At 36.2% G+C, this 16,836-nt stretch overlaps 1 long non-coding RNA gene across 1 annotated transcript; it reads right to left on the bottom strand.

Moving 5' to 3' along the window:
* Positions 1-8,339: 8,339 nt before the first annotated feature.
* LOC123677869 lies at positions 8,340-11,971 on the bottom strand. Its single transcript, XR_006747144.1, has 2 exons — positions 9,695-11,971; positions 8,340-8,477 (listed from the first exon to the last, which is right to left on the bottom strand). It is a non-coding gene; the product is annotated as an uncharacterized LOC123677869 (long non-coding RNA).
* Between the last annotated feature and the right edge of the window lie 4,865 nt (positions 11,972-16,836).

Below are 16,836 nucleotides of genomic sequence, written 5' to 3'. Positions count from 1 at the left end.
CATGAAAAATAAAATTATAAAATTCCATATAAGTTTCCCCTCTCAGATCGGCGTTAAGCATTGAATAATATTGCTCAGGGCCCCCGCAAGGGACATCAACGCCCGCGTGCGGAACATATTTTGGCGCCCCTCGAAGGGGGAGGTGGAGAAAAGTACTACTGTATAATCGGAAATTTTTTTTTTGAAGTTTTGTTGAGAATTTAGTATAGAATGGTTGAAAATCTATCAGCAACCTTCATTGTCTTAAGAACTTTATGGTGTTATTTGTAACATAATACATTTCAAATGTGTTTCAAAACTTAAGCTGTATTCTTCTATAAATTATTCATAAAGGCATAAACATTTAATTAGGATCAATCCAGAAATTGAATGGATGTTTTTCTAGATTTGGCTGCTGCAAATTTTTTTATATTATCAATCAATCAATTTTATCGAGTATCTCTTGCTCTATATCTAAGATTGCTAATCCAGAAAATCTTTCTTGAGACATGGTAGACTTCAAATAGTTTTTAAAAATTTTTAATTCAGTGAATGATCTCTCACCAGAAGCAACAGACAAAGGACATAGGTAAAGTGAGAAGGATTCTTGAGGCAATACTTAGATTCGGTAGAGAAGAAGTTAGATTATTTTCAAAAATATATTGTAGAATTTCAAGAGGATTTTCGCTTCATATAATGAAAACAATCCTAGGGCTCTTATCTCGTTGAATAAATCATTTTCTTTCATTTCAGTAAATTCATGGGCGCCATTTTTCATGTCATCAGTTAACTTTTGTTGAAGAGCATGACAGCATTTCAATAGATATTTGTCATTTTATTTAAGAATATCACAAATAAAACAAAAAACGTTAACGTTATCTACTATTTAAGGAACTAAGTGTTTGATCCATTATTTTCTAAAAGAAATTTATTTTAAAAGCGATTTTTGGATCTTCCGTCTGTTCATAATCGAACAATTTTGGTTTATACTTTCGTCTTACAGTATATAATGGAAAAAAATCTTGAGCTATCTCAAGAACAGCCGCTAGTTTTCCAGCTCCCGCAAGTTTTTCCTCGAGAACATTATCATCCCTACAATTTTTGAAATGATCAACTAAATTCTTCAAATGGTTTTGGCACACTTTAATGTCAATCGCTACACTTTGTATCATGTTGCTTACAATATTAATCTGGAATGAAACGTCATAAGAAATTATGATACTTCAAATAAATTTAAAAGAATGAATATTTAATAAAAGAGAACTTGCTTTATGTCTAGTTTTTATGTTGAAAGTATCATTTTCTGTTATTTCTAAAAGGCTATCACATGTTTGAATAAAATGAAACTTTAGCATCGATTCTACTTGACCATCTAGTATCACTTAGGGGTTTTAGACGTAACTGAGGCATGGGCGCCCGCAGAAATTTTTCTCAGGGGGGGCAAAATGAAAATTATTGAAAAACGACCAGGCGTCCATGATTGTCGTAGGCGACATCAGTATTCCGTTTCTTTCTATTTCTGTATTTATATTTATCACCAGCGTCTACTCTCAATTTCAAAAGATCATTAAAAGTGGTACAGGGTGGACAAAATACAATAGTTGTGTGTGCTCATTAAATAACGCATAACATTCTTTATTAGTTAAATTAACAATATTATTAAAACTTTTCACGAAATTTATCCGGCAAAAAAGTGACTATACTTTTCTCCCGGATATATGTATAATCTTTACACTCACTTTTTTCCCGGGAAAAAAAGTAATTTCGAGAAAGTTATATTTTGTTACCTGTCAACAGAGATAGAATGTCTAATTTTTTTCCCGTGCCAAATTTTTTTTTTATTTCAGTCTGAAGGTAGGGCGACGAAGCTTTTAAAACAATATTATGACCAAAAATACGATTCGAACAATAGCTCTACCCTCAGAGTAAGAAGTAAACAGTTTACTTCTTACTCTGAGGCTATACCCTTTTTCATGCAGCTAGCCGGCATGCGGCAAGGGTAATAAAAATGTATTGCGGCCAAGAGAATTTCTTCCGATGCCTGCTCGACGACAGAAAGATGAATAAAGATTGAACAAGAAACGCACTAGAGACATCTGTTGTTCACCATACCCAAAAATCAATACTCGTCTGAATTTTCAACATTGCACATAGGCAACCCATCATGTTGGGCCTCTTCCGGAGTGGCGCCCTCTAACGATATTGCCCAATTTCCTCCAATGATATTTGAACCGAAGTAACTAACTATCTTCTCCTTAAACAATGCTTATATTGATGAATAAGATTATTTAAGGATCGATTTAACTATTAATTGATAGACAGAAGGCACGAGATTAATGCCAGTAAGCTTGAACTTAAAGTTCAACTAATAAACACGGCTTTTTACAAAATCTGGGGAATGATACAGGATTCAAACTTACTGGTATTAACTTCGTTCCTTCTGTCTATCAATTAATACCGAAATCGTTCCTTAAATACTCTTATTTATGAAAATAAGCCAATTCCTTCAACGACACCGTACTAATTTGAATGCCAATTTATTTGTTTGGATTTCAAATACTGACAGGAGAACCAAAAATGGTGGTGTGTGACATCACACTAAAAGAGCGTATTCCTTTGTTAAAACTGGCAACGGAAATCCGGTATTAGCTACCTTCCATGATTCAATTTTCAGTCAACTTTATAGTGTTTTGTGCTGTCAAAGTTAACCAACAAAATTCATAGGCGTATCATAAGGTAAGACAAGGGTTTCTTGTTATTACATTTTTCAGATTTATTATCTCTTCATTCTCATCATATTACTAGCTAGTTGCGTTATTCTGTTAGTGAATATTGAATATAGGACATTAAAGGAAAAATAATTATCAATTATTAGTGTACTTAAGTATTTTTTTTTCATGATTTAAATTTTTTTCTGCTCTAGTTTTCCTAAAGATGAAAGCAGGAGAGCAGCATGGATTCATTTCATAAATGAGCTTGAATTTGTTCCTAAAACTCGAAAGTTATTTATGCTCTCGTCATTTTGCTGATGATTGTTTTGATCAAACTCCAAAGGCTAAAGTGAGACCACGGGCGTAGCCAGGGGGGGGGGTTTGGTGGTTCAAATCCCCCCCCCCGAAATGTTAAAGATATCAAAAAAAATTATTTTTTTCTCAAAATCTCGAAAATATTTTTTAATGGAATTTGTAAAAAGTGAATGAAATTATAACTCTCAGTTCAATTAATTTGTAATGTGAAATTTGAATTAAATTACCTCTACGTAATCCAGTCAATTTGTGCTCACATGTGCCCCGCAAAGGAAAGTTATGGGTTAGTTTGATTTTTTCGATCGTATGTAACGGGTGTTTTTTTTTTCGAGGTATATAACTTTAAGTTGGCATTACTGTTCAAGATGGCGATCGATTTAACAGCTGTCAAGTCAAGTGATTTATTCCCAGTTCGGTTTGGCAATTCATCATGAATAGACTCACGCCTGAACAACGCTTGAAAGTAGTGCAATTTTATTTCGAAAATAATGGTTCTGTGCGGAATACGTATCGCGCACTACGTCCATTAGCGATGAAGCGCACTTCTGGTTGAATGGCTACGTCAACAAACAAAACTGCCGCATTTGGAGTGAAGCTAATCCTCAAATGTATGTCGAAACACCGTAACATCCAGAAAAACTGACTGTTTGGTGCGCTTTATGGGCTGGTGGAATCATTGGTCCGTACTTCTTCAAAAACGATGATGGCCAGAACGTTACAGTCAATGGTGATCGGTATAGAGCCATGATTACTAATTTTTTCATTCCTGAATTGAACAACCATGATGTCCAGGAGCTGTGGTTCCAACAAGACGGCGCAACATGTCACACAGCTCGTGCCACAATCGATTTATTGGAAGACACATTTGTTGACCGCCTAATTTCACGTTTTGGACCAATTGGCCTCCAAGATCTTGTGATTTAACACCGCTAGACTACTTTCTGTGGAGCTATGTAAAGTCATTGGTCTATGCGGATAAGCCACAAACCCTTGACCATTTGGAAGACAACATTCGCCGTGTTATTGCCGATATACGGCCACAAATGTTGGAAAAGTCATCGAAAATTGGACGTCCAGATTGGACTACATCCGAGCCAGCCTTGTCGGTCATATGCCAGAAATCATATTTAAAATGTAATGCCACAAGATTATCTTGCGGATAAATAAAATTCATATCAATCGAATAATCCATCGTTGTTTTATTGCAATTTAAAGTTCTATAGCTCTAAAAAAACACCCTTTATTTTTTTGGGTTCTGAATCCGAATCTGAGGTTTAGCACCAAAATTCTGTGACGGAACATTAAAAAAAAATACAAAAAAAATTTAATCTTCTGACGTTTTCTTCCATAAAGTTTTTTGTCCGAAAAACCTGGCACAAACGATAGTTCAAAATTGGCGTATTATATCTATCTCTGCTAAAACTCAGTTGATGGGGTAGTTTTGATTTCTTTGATTTATTATCTCTGTTTTTGGGGTACAGAATTCGAATCTGAAGTTTGTCACCAAAATTTCATGATAAAACTTTGAAAAAATCGCAAAAAAGGTGATAACTATAATTTTTTACCGGTTTTTTGCATATAAACTTTCTACTCATAAATTTGAATTTGAGAACTCTGTTGTATAAATACTACGACGGTATTTTTTTCCTAAATATATTCATAGGAATCGATGTAAAGAAATAAACTAAATTTCAAAAAATGCTTTTTTTCTCAAAACATACTTGAAAGATAAAACTAGTGAAAATAGACTGAATGGGTTGGCTCTTTTAAAGTTGATATATTTAAAAAGAAAAACATAAGATTTTTTTTATAATATGTAAAACCCCCTCCCGAAACTGAAACCTGGCTACGCCCGTGAGTGAAACTACATCCCATTGCTGTACCAACAATTGTATTTTGTATTAGATCGCTCAAAATATGTAAGTAAATTATATCGACAATCATTTTCCACATTATATAAATGTTTTCCAGTTCCCTCGATTTTTGTACAACTTTTCATTTTAAGATTCAATGTTTTGTTGATGTTTCTTCTGTCCGCTCAAGGATATTTCCTTATTTATATTTAAATTTGCTAACCAAAATCATATATTTTTCTGTGTATAGCAGGTGAAAAATTATAATGCAATAGTGACCAGACCCTCGAAATTTGTGGAAAGTGCTCTAATGGATCATGATTATTTATATTCAATTACTGGATATTCGGGTATGGCTAGACCTTCATGGGAATTTTCATTTAGTTTATTTGTCTATTTATCATTTTGGGAAAGAGAATAATATATTGGTTTTCAATACACGAATTGTTAATTTTGTAGAATTTGACAAATAAACAATATTATTATTCTATCAGTTAGAGAGCAAACCCCCATTTTTGATGACATACCCCCAATAAAATCGGAAGACACACCCCGAGTTACAGAATTTAATCATTATAGCAGCCTAATTTGTTCATCAATTCATTATACCCAGTATATACTTATTAAGGATGATTGTAATTGCTCAATTTCTGATTTATCAATAAAAATTATTTTTATTATTATCATTCATCTATCCCAACTTAAATTCGTTCACTTCAACTCCTAGCTGTCCTTTACAAAAATTAAACTATAAATAAGATGAAACTTCAAAATTTAATATGGAATCGTATATGTTAAGTTTGAAAAACCCATATCAACCAGATTCATTCATTATTCCATTATAGTATATGATTGCTGATAATTATTGTAATAATTCAATTCGTTAATGAAATTTATATTTCAATGTACCCCTATATCTGCTAGCTTTCAGCTACATTTTCTAGTAGAAATATTAGTTTTCACAGAAATGTATTATTTTTGAATGAAGTGAATTTTTATCCTACTACCGCACTGCTAAGCGGAAACGTAAGCGGCCATATCCAGCTACCCTTCCGATCATCAGTTTTGGGAGGTTATGCTCCCTCCTGTTTATTCTATATTCTAAGATGCGAATAAAACATTCGACATTTTCTGACAATCAATATTTTTTGCCATCTTCCTTATTTCTGGAGGAGTAACAATAACAATAACAATAGCTTTATTTCCTGAATATTGTACAATAATATACAAAGAAATGGAAAACCGTCAATAACAGAAAAAAAAAACAATTCAAACTACATCCTAGAATCTATATCACAATAACTCAAAAATTTTCAACTCACCTTCGAAAGCCTGAGGTCTTCTTGGATACTTTCCGAGTATTGACCATTGGTATCGTTGCACAAGTCAACCTCTTTACCTCGCTTATCTAAGATATCTCTTCAGCTGCTCTATCGAACATATGCACCTGTTTTGATCCGACCAAGAGTTCATTTTGATCGTTAACCAGCTCCAAAAGATCCTTCCATTGAGTCTGGACCTCAATCATCTTCTCCTGGAAGTTGGCGCTATATCTGCATTTAGCTTCGATCAGAGCATTTCCGCTAACTAAACATGATTGGAGCCTTGCCTCGCTATTCATTATACGGGCGAAAAAAGTGTCGAAGGCTCGACAACAACTCCATGCTTTTCAATTTTGGACTTGGTCATCTGGTCCTTGATCCATTCTTGGAGCTTGGTGCACTCTTGGAGGAACCCGAAATATTGGAAGGCTTCAGAGAGGGAATTTTTCCTCTGAGCCACTAGCTGACGTAACTTCTTGAACTCGTGCATTATTTCTTCCTCTCTTTTCTTGATGTTATCTGCCTCGTAGTGCTCTCTTTTCACAAGATTGCTACACCTCTAAGATAATTTATCGATCATTTCCTGGTAAGCTTTAACTTCAGCAGTTATTATATACAGCTCTCCCTGCAACATCTGAATGGAAATCTCATCTCTACCAACCTCACTTGTTGCCAGAGCCGACAACTTGTCATAATTCAGGCCTCAGCTTCTGAACTCTCCTCGTAAAACTTTTCCGATTCAAGGGCATCTTGCAACCCCAACATCTTCAGACTGGCCATATCCCTCACCATCACAAATCGATTCTCCAATTCCTTCACCTTCTCACTGATATCATTGGAGAACTCATGTCTGGATCTCATCATGTTGACTGCCCTATCCATAAAACTTTTCACGATGTGTTCCCTCGAGTTCAGCTCGACCTCCAGCGTCCGATACTTTTTTTCTGTAAGCTCTGAACCGCGGTAAAGGTAGCATTCCGATCTCAGCAGTCGCGGCCGGCAGCCGCTGCCCATTGCCACTGCTGTGCAGCGCTGCCACGAGCTTACGGATAGCAGCGACCGCGGCCTGGACGGCGACTCCGACTGCCAAGTGCAGTAGTGAAGCAGAAGTCATTGTGAACAGTTGTGCGTTTACAAACCGAACTATGTCTGAAAACTTGAATAAACGAAAACGGGAACGATTGATGGAGGATGAAGAAGAGGATGATGAAATAATGTTGCTCCTGCTTGCATCTGAGAAGAGGAAAAAAATCGATTCATTATATACATCTAGAGTTGATGAAGGTAGCTACAACATCCTAATAAAACGACACTTCAATTTGAAGGAAGAGAAATTCAGGAAGTACTGCAGACTAAATAAAGCACAATTTAAATTTGTTTTTAGTTTAATTGAAAACGATATTCAACCAAAGAAAAAAGGTTCAATTACGGCTGAGGAAAAATTATTTCTAACTTTAAGGTAAATATGTAAGAGATTCATTTTCATTTAGTTGGTAATATGCTTGAGAAGTACTTGGTGAAACATTATATCATATGTATTTGAAATACTTAAATCAGTAGCATTTTGTAATGAAATTTCGGAATCTTGATCTGCCGGGGAACTACTAAAAGAATTACTGGAACTCTGGTTTAGGCTCTTTACTTCATAATCTACTAAGAGATTAAAAACTTTACTTTTGGCCTCGATTCTCAAGGCCGGAGTAAGTTTTCGCAACATGGTTCCAACGTGCGTGCAAAATGATTCAATGCCATCCACATCTGGTTCCTGCTGGTGCTGTTGTGTCAAGGTCTGAATGTCGGCTCTCCTTTCAGCGTCTCTCTCTTTCCAGTATTGCAGTAGAGCCATCTGCAAAGAACTACTTTGACTTTCCTTTTTTTTTTTTTGAATTCACACCGACTAGATTTTCCACTCTTTTTGTTTTGTTTCATATCAGCCGTTTCTGAAATGTTTTGCTCTATTGCACTAGTCGATGCACTGACCATTACTGCTTCACTTGCACCTCCGCTGTTCATTTCGATTTCATCACCAGGTTCCACATAACCTTCTTTTGCTCTATTGAAACCGTTTTCAATATCATGTGGTACTTCACTTTCAGTATCATTGGCATCGTTAGCTAACTCAATATTTGATATAGTGCTTCTTTCTGTAGGAACTTTTCCCAAAAAACTGAGTCTTTCAATCAAAGGCCATTTTTTTGGTTTGCTGCCGGCTGCTGATCCAGTCGGTAGTTTATTTTTGCGCTTGATTCTTTGATAGGAATCTCTGATGCATTTCCATCGTTTTCTGCAGTCATCGTCTGAAACAGATTTGAAGCTGATACTAAAGATATTTCTGTCCAAAAAGCCTATTATAAACTTTTTGATTGTGTGATTGACTAGAGTGTTTGGGTGTAATATATGCTGCTTCTGATACTACACATATGCATGTTGTATCTATTGTAGGAATACTGTTGTACAAATATAAAGGTTTGATAACCAGGTTTAAAAATTTCAGATTCATGGAAACTGATGAAACATACGCATCTTTAGAATTCAATTATCGAATATCAGCAAGCTATATAATCAGAATAGTCCAGCAAATTGTTGCAAGTTTGCGAAAGAATTTAGTACCAATTTTCCTTCCTGTGCCAACGGAAAAACAATTAAAACAAACAGGGGAAAATTCTTGGAATAGGTGGAATTGCCCGAATTATTTTGGAGCAATTGATGGCAAGCATATACGCATTAGAGCTCCGCAAAACAGCGGATCAATGTTCTTTAATTACAAAGACTACTATTCCACTGTACTATTGGCTATAGTAGATGCAAACTATAAATTCATTGCTGTTGATGTGGGTTCATATGGAAAGAAAGGAGACAGCGGTATATTTAAAAAGTCGGCTATGGGGAAAAAATAATTTCGGGTGAATTTAATGTGCCTAAACCAGTACTTCTACCAGGGACAGATACCTTAGCTCCATATTATTTAATTTGCATTAGATGTCTACATGATGAAACCCTATTACAAAAACCATGTCAGGGGCGATCGTAATAAAGCAATATTCAACTACCGCATCTGCCGGGCAAGGCGAGTCACAGAGAATTCTTTTGCTCTTCTGAGTCAAGTGTTCCGTATTTTATATTCACCTATAGCAATTAAACCAGAAATATGCGATAACTTGATTACCACTTTATGCTGCCTCCACAATTTACTACGAGATGCTTATTCAGAAAAAAATGGAATTCCATATTATCGTTTCAACAATAAAATACCTGAAGCTATAGAGAATTTGTTTCCATTGGCTCGCAGAGGAGGGTTTCAAAATATAGATGGATTTCAAATCAGAGAAGCTCTTAAAGATTATTTCACCTCAGATGCAGGAAAAGTGCCATGGCAAGAACAATGGATAAATAGAATGAACTAGAGTAAGTAGCTATGGACTACGACGCACAGCAAGGTTGATTTGTGGTTAATATGTATTTATATTATTTATGAACAATGTTTCAATAATAATATATATAAGTAGGTACTTACTTGTTTTATTGAGTTTAGTAGCAATATGCTCCCATATATTCTCACGAACAATATTGTCTGGAGTCTGGAATCGAAAAGCGGCGGATTTTTAGATACTAATTCGATTAAAACCTCGTCATTTTCATCTGTAAACAAAGCCATGTTTACTATTGTAAAGAGCGGGCAGCGCTGCTATAATGCTCCCGAAGCGGCTCGGCGGCGCTGCCGTGGTCGCGTGCAGGACACGCCCCCCAACCGCGCTGCAAAGTCGCTTGTATCGGAAAGCGTTGCATGTAAATCCCTACGAGCGGTATGCCGCGACCACGGCTGCGGCTGCCGGGCAGCGACTGCTGGGTCGCGACTGCCGAGATCGGAATGCTACCTTAAGGTGTAAACGGTTGATAGGTTACGTGACCACAGTGCAAAAGGTGCGTTCTTGATTTGCCGAACGATGACGGAGCTAACGGAGATGATATCGAAGAATTTTTGAATGTGTTTTGTGAAAAGCAACTGTTGGGTCGCGACTGCCGAGATCGGAATGCTACCTTAAGACTGATATCCAGGTCCAAAGACGCTGCCAGCGATTTCCTGTCGCTCAACCACTGTACCTCCTCGTCTATCTCGTTGATTCACTCGTAGTTTTCTGTGTGTAGTGCTGTTGGTAGTCATTTTCCAAAGCTGGGTGGCATCTTCGGATTTGTTGTCTGAAGCCAAGTCATTTCCGAAATTGTTACTAACTTGAATCTCCACTTCACCTGGCCAAACATCGAACTCTCCGACTGACCTGCTGAAGAGCAGTGCTTGATATGCCTCGTTCAGGTTTTCCATTTGATCTGCTTGAGTTCCAACAGTCTCTTCCAATCCTCTTCGACCTTATGACTATCTCATCTTTGGCATAGTGATTCGAATGTAGCAACTCTTGTCCCTCGTTTATTACGCTTTGCACTCTTTCATCACTGTCCATAACCTCTGCCTCGAATGTAGAAGGCTTCTGGATTTCACTTTTCAGGTTATGAGGTTCTCTATAGCTCTCATTTGCCGCTATCTCCTGGCTTTCGTCATTTACAATGTTCTTTTTTCTTATCTGGTATAGCATCCATCATTTTTGACACTTCCTGATTATTCTGGTTCCTTTCATGATCCTCCAGTTTCTTCGATTCAACCTAATTCCAAGTACTCCCTAACCTTTTCGTGTTATCCACCATTCTTCTACAATTATCCTCTATTTTATTTTGTAGCGACTTAATGTTTTCCTTCATTGCAATATGGTTATCCTGCATTTGCTTGTTGGTCAGTTGTTCAAAAGCTTGCTTAAAGAATTCCAAGCTTGTCTGATCCATTTTCGTGATCTCGTAATTGGAATTAAAAGAAAGGGCCCAAAAATGTTTACACTACTTTCCACAGAAATTTCCACGAGAATTTCCACAAAATGCCCACGAGAATGTTCACTAAAAAAATGTCCACGATAATGTCTACAAAAATATCCACAGAAATGTTCACGATATAATTAACTCTCGGTTCGAAAACACGCGAACCCCACACCTGACACCAATTGTTACGTTTTTCGGTTAATTAAATCGGTACTTCCTTACTAATACTAATTTATTTCAGGTACACAACTATAAACAACTATTTACAGATGATTTATTTCAACTATTACATCAATTTATTTCCACTACTACATTAATTTATTTCTACATCTTATATCTAATAGACCGCGGGCATCTCTGACAGACGACAGTAAATGACAGTTGTCAAATCAGCCTGCTGGACAAACAAACGGATCTACAAATGCTTATTCTGTGTTTATGTCATATTTAAAAAATTTTTTTTCTCGATAATGCCTCAATTTTGCGCGATTGTGAAACGTGGAAGTAGAAGCGGCAGAGATAAGGTTGCATTCCACCGATTCCCTTCTATTTTCGACAATAGAAAAATATTAATCCTCTTGCTCAAAATAGACGTGAATTGAGGATTAAGGCAATTGGAAGAGCAGATTCAACTACTGAGAAGTTGAAATGGGCAAATGTATGTTCAAAACATTTTGTGAGAAGTATGTTCAAAGAATCAAGGAAACATAGGCATATAAAAAATTATCCAATCCTTCTAATCCATTCACTTATGAACATATTGTATGAATCCAAACTTTTATAGGCTTCAAAGTCTCCTCCTGTGTATGCACTCTTATACAGAAAATAGTTCATAATGTCGTACATTGAAACTTTAGGAAATTTCTTCACAGCATCACTACAATCCGCAAATTTTAATTAATACGAATCACATCCAAAAAAATTCAAATTCAACATAGTTTATTGGCATTATAAATATACATAATACAAAGTACATTGTTTTTTATTTTAGAGTTATTTGATAGCTTCTATATCAATTGTTTATCTATCAGTAAAGTTTTTTTTTTGGCTTTGTGGCCTTTCGGTAATGTTAGATTAATATTATACCTAGTTATTGTAATTATTTACCTACATGGTATTAGAGAATATATGTATACAGGAAAATCAGTCAAAAAAAAACCTGTTTATAATTATGGATCAAAACCATTACTTTCTTTTATCTTCTCTAAATATCTCTTTTAGACACCCATAGACAAGGTGTTGAAATAATCACTTTTCTCTAATTCTGTGGTTATTCCGTTCATTCTTCCACATCTTGTAGAACAAAATCGTGCGAGAATATATTAGAAACGCACAGTTTTCATGGTTATATTTCATTATTCTATGTTGGTACTCCGTACTTTCCGCCACGGCTTTATCTGTCAATTCATCAATTTGCCTTAAAGAAATCAGTTCTGCCAACCAACATTTTTCAATGCAAAAATCACTAAATTATATTTATGGGAATATTTCATTAATTTCAATGAAAATGCAATGAATTAGAGAAAATAATGTATAATACTCGTACAGAAGGCTCATTTTACCACTCGTTCATTCCAAAACTCGCCACTTCGTGGCTCGTTTTTGAATTTTGAACTCGTGGAAGAATATCAATGGCTTCTGCACTTGTATTATAAATAACTATTATCACCCATCTCACAAACTATCTCGGTGAAAGCAGAAAGAATAATGAATACAATATCAAATTACGTTCCCCTCTTTCAGGTTTACTAAGGATAAACCCATAATTTTCACAGAATTGCAATTTTACCATTAAATTACCATTGTTGTTTATTGAAATACGGTTTGTTTGTCCAGCAGGCTGATTGACAGTTGGCGTGTGACGTCACATGCCTGCGGTCTATTGAGTGTACGGCACTGACCGCCTGCGGCTTCCATTGGTTATATACCGCTGGCATCTCTCTCTCTAGACGGGTCATGATCTTTCTATCGAGCTCTCGGTGCGTCCTGTACCTTCTAGAAAGAGGCAGTGGCGTAGGGCTTGCGAATTCGTTACAGTATGATCCCCAATACGCCAATCCTCAGAGTTCTTAGATTCAAACGTAATATCAGAGTTAATGGTACAACAACAAGAGTTCCCTCTGGAACATGCTTATTTACCTTCCAAGGTACTTATCTTCCAAAATATTTCGAAATTTTCAATATTCGCACTGAATTTGCCCTGTATACATATACCCCCAGTCATTCAATGTCGTAAATGCCTTCGGTATGGTCACATTGAGATGCAATGTAGAGGTAACTACAGGTGTGTAACATGTGGTGAATCTCATGATGCTAATTTACAATGTAAAGAAACACCAAAATGCGTTTTTTGTAGGGGAAATCACCCTCCCAATGACAGATCATGTGTTGAGTATCTTAGGCAAGTTAAGATTAGAGAGTTGATGGCAACTCATAATCTCTCCTTATTTGAAGCTAATACAGCCACTAGACCCCAATCAGCTCCTTTACCCTCTGAATTTCCTTCTAACCTAAATAATTTGTCTCAACGATCCCTCTCCTCCCCCCCCCCTCCATATCATCAATACGCAAATCGTCATATTATGTCCCAAGAGTAAATAGCAAATCTACTCCCCAAAAGAGAAAAGAAAGAACATTTGGTTATGACAAACAGGCACATGCTCAGGCACTTTACACATACACTCCCCCTAATACAAATTGTATAGGGTCAGACACCCCGTCATCTCTCCCTCCCCAAAAAATAATAATTACCGAAGAAATCTTGCATACACCCCTTCCCATTTCTCCTAACCACAAAGATAAACCTAATTTAACTAGTTCAAATCCTATTGATGATAATGATAATCTTTCAGAAGATTTGACTGGAGCATAGGAGTAACCCCTCCAAGTCCAATTTGAATTTTGAATCACCTTTCTTATATTTTTATTAAATCAATCATGTTGCCTACTTCCGATTTTTAAAAATTGTTTTCATTTTTTATTCATATTCTCTTTTCATGTACCTTAAAATTCTTCATTGGAATATTCATTCCATGATGCGCAACTTGGTTGATTTGAAAATATTAATTAAAGAAATAAATCCAGATATTTTACTCCTTAATGAAACTTTTCTTAATCCCACCCTCAAGGTTCAACTTCAGCGATGTTCTCTGATCAGACAGGATAGGAACGTGGTATAGCGGTTGCTATCAGACGTAATATACCCTATTGTGAAATTCCATTAGACACTTTAATTTTTCCATCAAGGGTTCAGTTATTAGCCTTTGAGATAGAATCCGTCAAAAAAGCAAGAGCACATTATGCACAAGAGCACGTTATGCAGTTTATAAGACGGAAACATGGCTTTGTTGAAGAAAATATTGAAGTTAAGGAAGGTAAGAGACCACCTGAAAAGTTTTCTAGTTGAAGTCCCCATTCACAGAAAGGATGAACTTTATGACACTGAATTTTGGCCACGAAATGTGAGTATAAAAATTTTCAATTTCGAAGTTTACAGGAGGAACTGCATATCTCATGATAATTTTTTATAAAAGAATTTCAGCACTCAAAATATCCAAAGCTTGAGAAACTCAGTATATAGTAATAAGAAGGATCGACTGCAACATTTTTTACAATCTCAAAAACACTTAGGTATTTCGTATTAAACACAAGGAACTATATCTTCTAATTGCCAAGATCTTTCGAAAAAACACGTGAGATTACATCCACCACTATCAGTCATCGAATGCAGCATGAAAAAACACGTAACGGTCGTCAACCGTTCCTTTACCTCCCTTGACCAACAGATGGACTAATTGTCCTCTATAAGAGTTTGTCTATAGGCTGCTAGAAGGACTCATCGTCCTTCATACGCGAGTTCGTCTATTCACCGCTAGATGGACCAATTGTCCTCTATAATCAAGTTCATCTAGCTGCCGCTAGATGGACCAATCGATTTGATTTGTTGTAGGCATGTTTAAAAAGAGTTACACAGGGTGAACTCTAACACTCTAACACCATCTTCTTTTCACAGATGCATCTTTGTCCAGAAAACCCGATTCCGTTGGATTTGGTATTTTTTGTCCTTCTCCATGTATTAAAATCTCAGCACGTCTTCCGGATCATTGGTCTATATACACTGCAGAAATGTATGCTGTTGAAATTGTTCCCCAACAAAAGTTCATCATTATTTCTGATTGTCTTAGTATTTTACAATCGCTCAAGACCAAAAAATTTGATGCTGAAATTGATCGCATTTCAGTAGGCACCCACCAACTGTTTTATGATGCATATATTGCAGGTATCAAGATGGTATGTCTATGGATTCCCAGTCATTCATATATTCACGGAAATGGCACTGCTGATTTGTTAGCTAATGAGGGTAGATATCAAGTTGAACCCCCAAATATTCCTGGCGGACCCCAAGAACTTTGGCCCAGGTTTCGATCTGATCAAGCACAAAGGTGGAGAGATGAATTTTTGAATATATGTAACTATAAGGGTCGAATATATGCTTCATTCCTTAATATCAATTCAGTTTATAGTACACCCTGGTTTGCAAAAATTGATCGTCCGCGCCGTTTTTTCACGACCATTCTTCGACTCAGGTCTAGCCACTGCCTCACCCCTTCTAACTTATAAATGATAGGTCTCAGAGAATTCGCTTTCTGCGAGTGTGGCGTATTTGGGGATATTTCACACATGTTTTTTGGTTGCGAAAAACAACTTTTTCAATTGTAACGCGCTATACTCTGCACTATCCTCATTTGGTTTTCCTTTACCACCAAAATATATTTGAGGTGATTTTCAGCCAAAAACTAGATGTGCTAGATCAGCTGCTTACCTTTGTCAGTAAAAGTATGTTGTTTCTGTAGCAAGCATGATTTGATTACCTAGATTTGACACTTCCCCTGTTTCTTTCCTATATTGCTCATTCAGACCATTTTTCCTCATACTTGCTTATAGAATTCTCTTATCAAAGTATTTCTTTTTCTCCGGAACTTATTGAAATAACTCTTAGATAATCAGTTCTGGGATTGGATCTCCAAGATTCCTGTTGTCCCAGGACCCAGGATCAAGACTGACATTCACACTATCGAGATTGGGTACATAGTCTTTCAGGCTGAGCCCATATTCAGACTCTCTCAATCAGGGGCAAAACTGGCTGATGATAGATCTGTTTGAGAAGAAGAAGAAGCAGAAACTTCGTCTTCTTTCTTCTGTCTTCCGGGGCGTTTTCATGGTTAGGTACTTCCTAACCTTCTCGGGGTTGTAGAGTAGAACTCATTCCAATTTCCATGAAGTTCCAGAAGTGTCGGTGAAATATTCTGGTAACCTTTTTTGAATTGATCGGACAGTGAACATATTGATTTATAGATTATCTTCTTTGAAATTTAGGGCAAATAACTCGAATAGGTTTTTATTGAATAATACTGAATAACTTATTATTGACTATTTGGTTCATTACAAATACAGATTAAAACCTATTTATGAATACATGGTTCTATTCAAAGTATAGGGTTAGGCCCTATATGTTGGATGTAAATCAATTTTGTATACCGTGTACCACAAACCCCACCCTTGTAAATATTCTATGTACCACAAAACTACTATGGTTCTATGCCGTTAGAAATAAAGTTAGTCTTGAGTTATATTTCAACGAGTGTGTTTTATTCCTAGAAAGTTTATAGTTTATACGATACTTCCACATTAATTTTATCACTATATTGTTTCTTACCGTTTATAGATTTAGGGAACAAAAACAACTGTATCTTCTATCCAATTTTGTCATTTTTTTTTATTATCAGTAATAAT

This window comes from Harmonia axyridis, chromosome 4, assembly GCF_914767665.1.
Source record: "Harmonia axyridis chromosome 4, icHarAxyr1.1, whole genome shotgun sequence".
In the NCBI taxonomy this organism is placed as follows: domain Eukaryota; kingdom Metazoa; phylum Arthropoda; class Insecta; order Coleoptera; family Coccinellidae; genus Harmonia; species Harmonia axyridis.
Note: the sequence above shows the minus strand (reverse complement) of the source record. Positions and strands in the feature narration are given on the sequence as shown.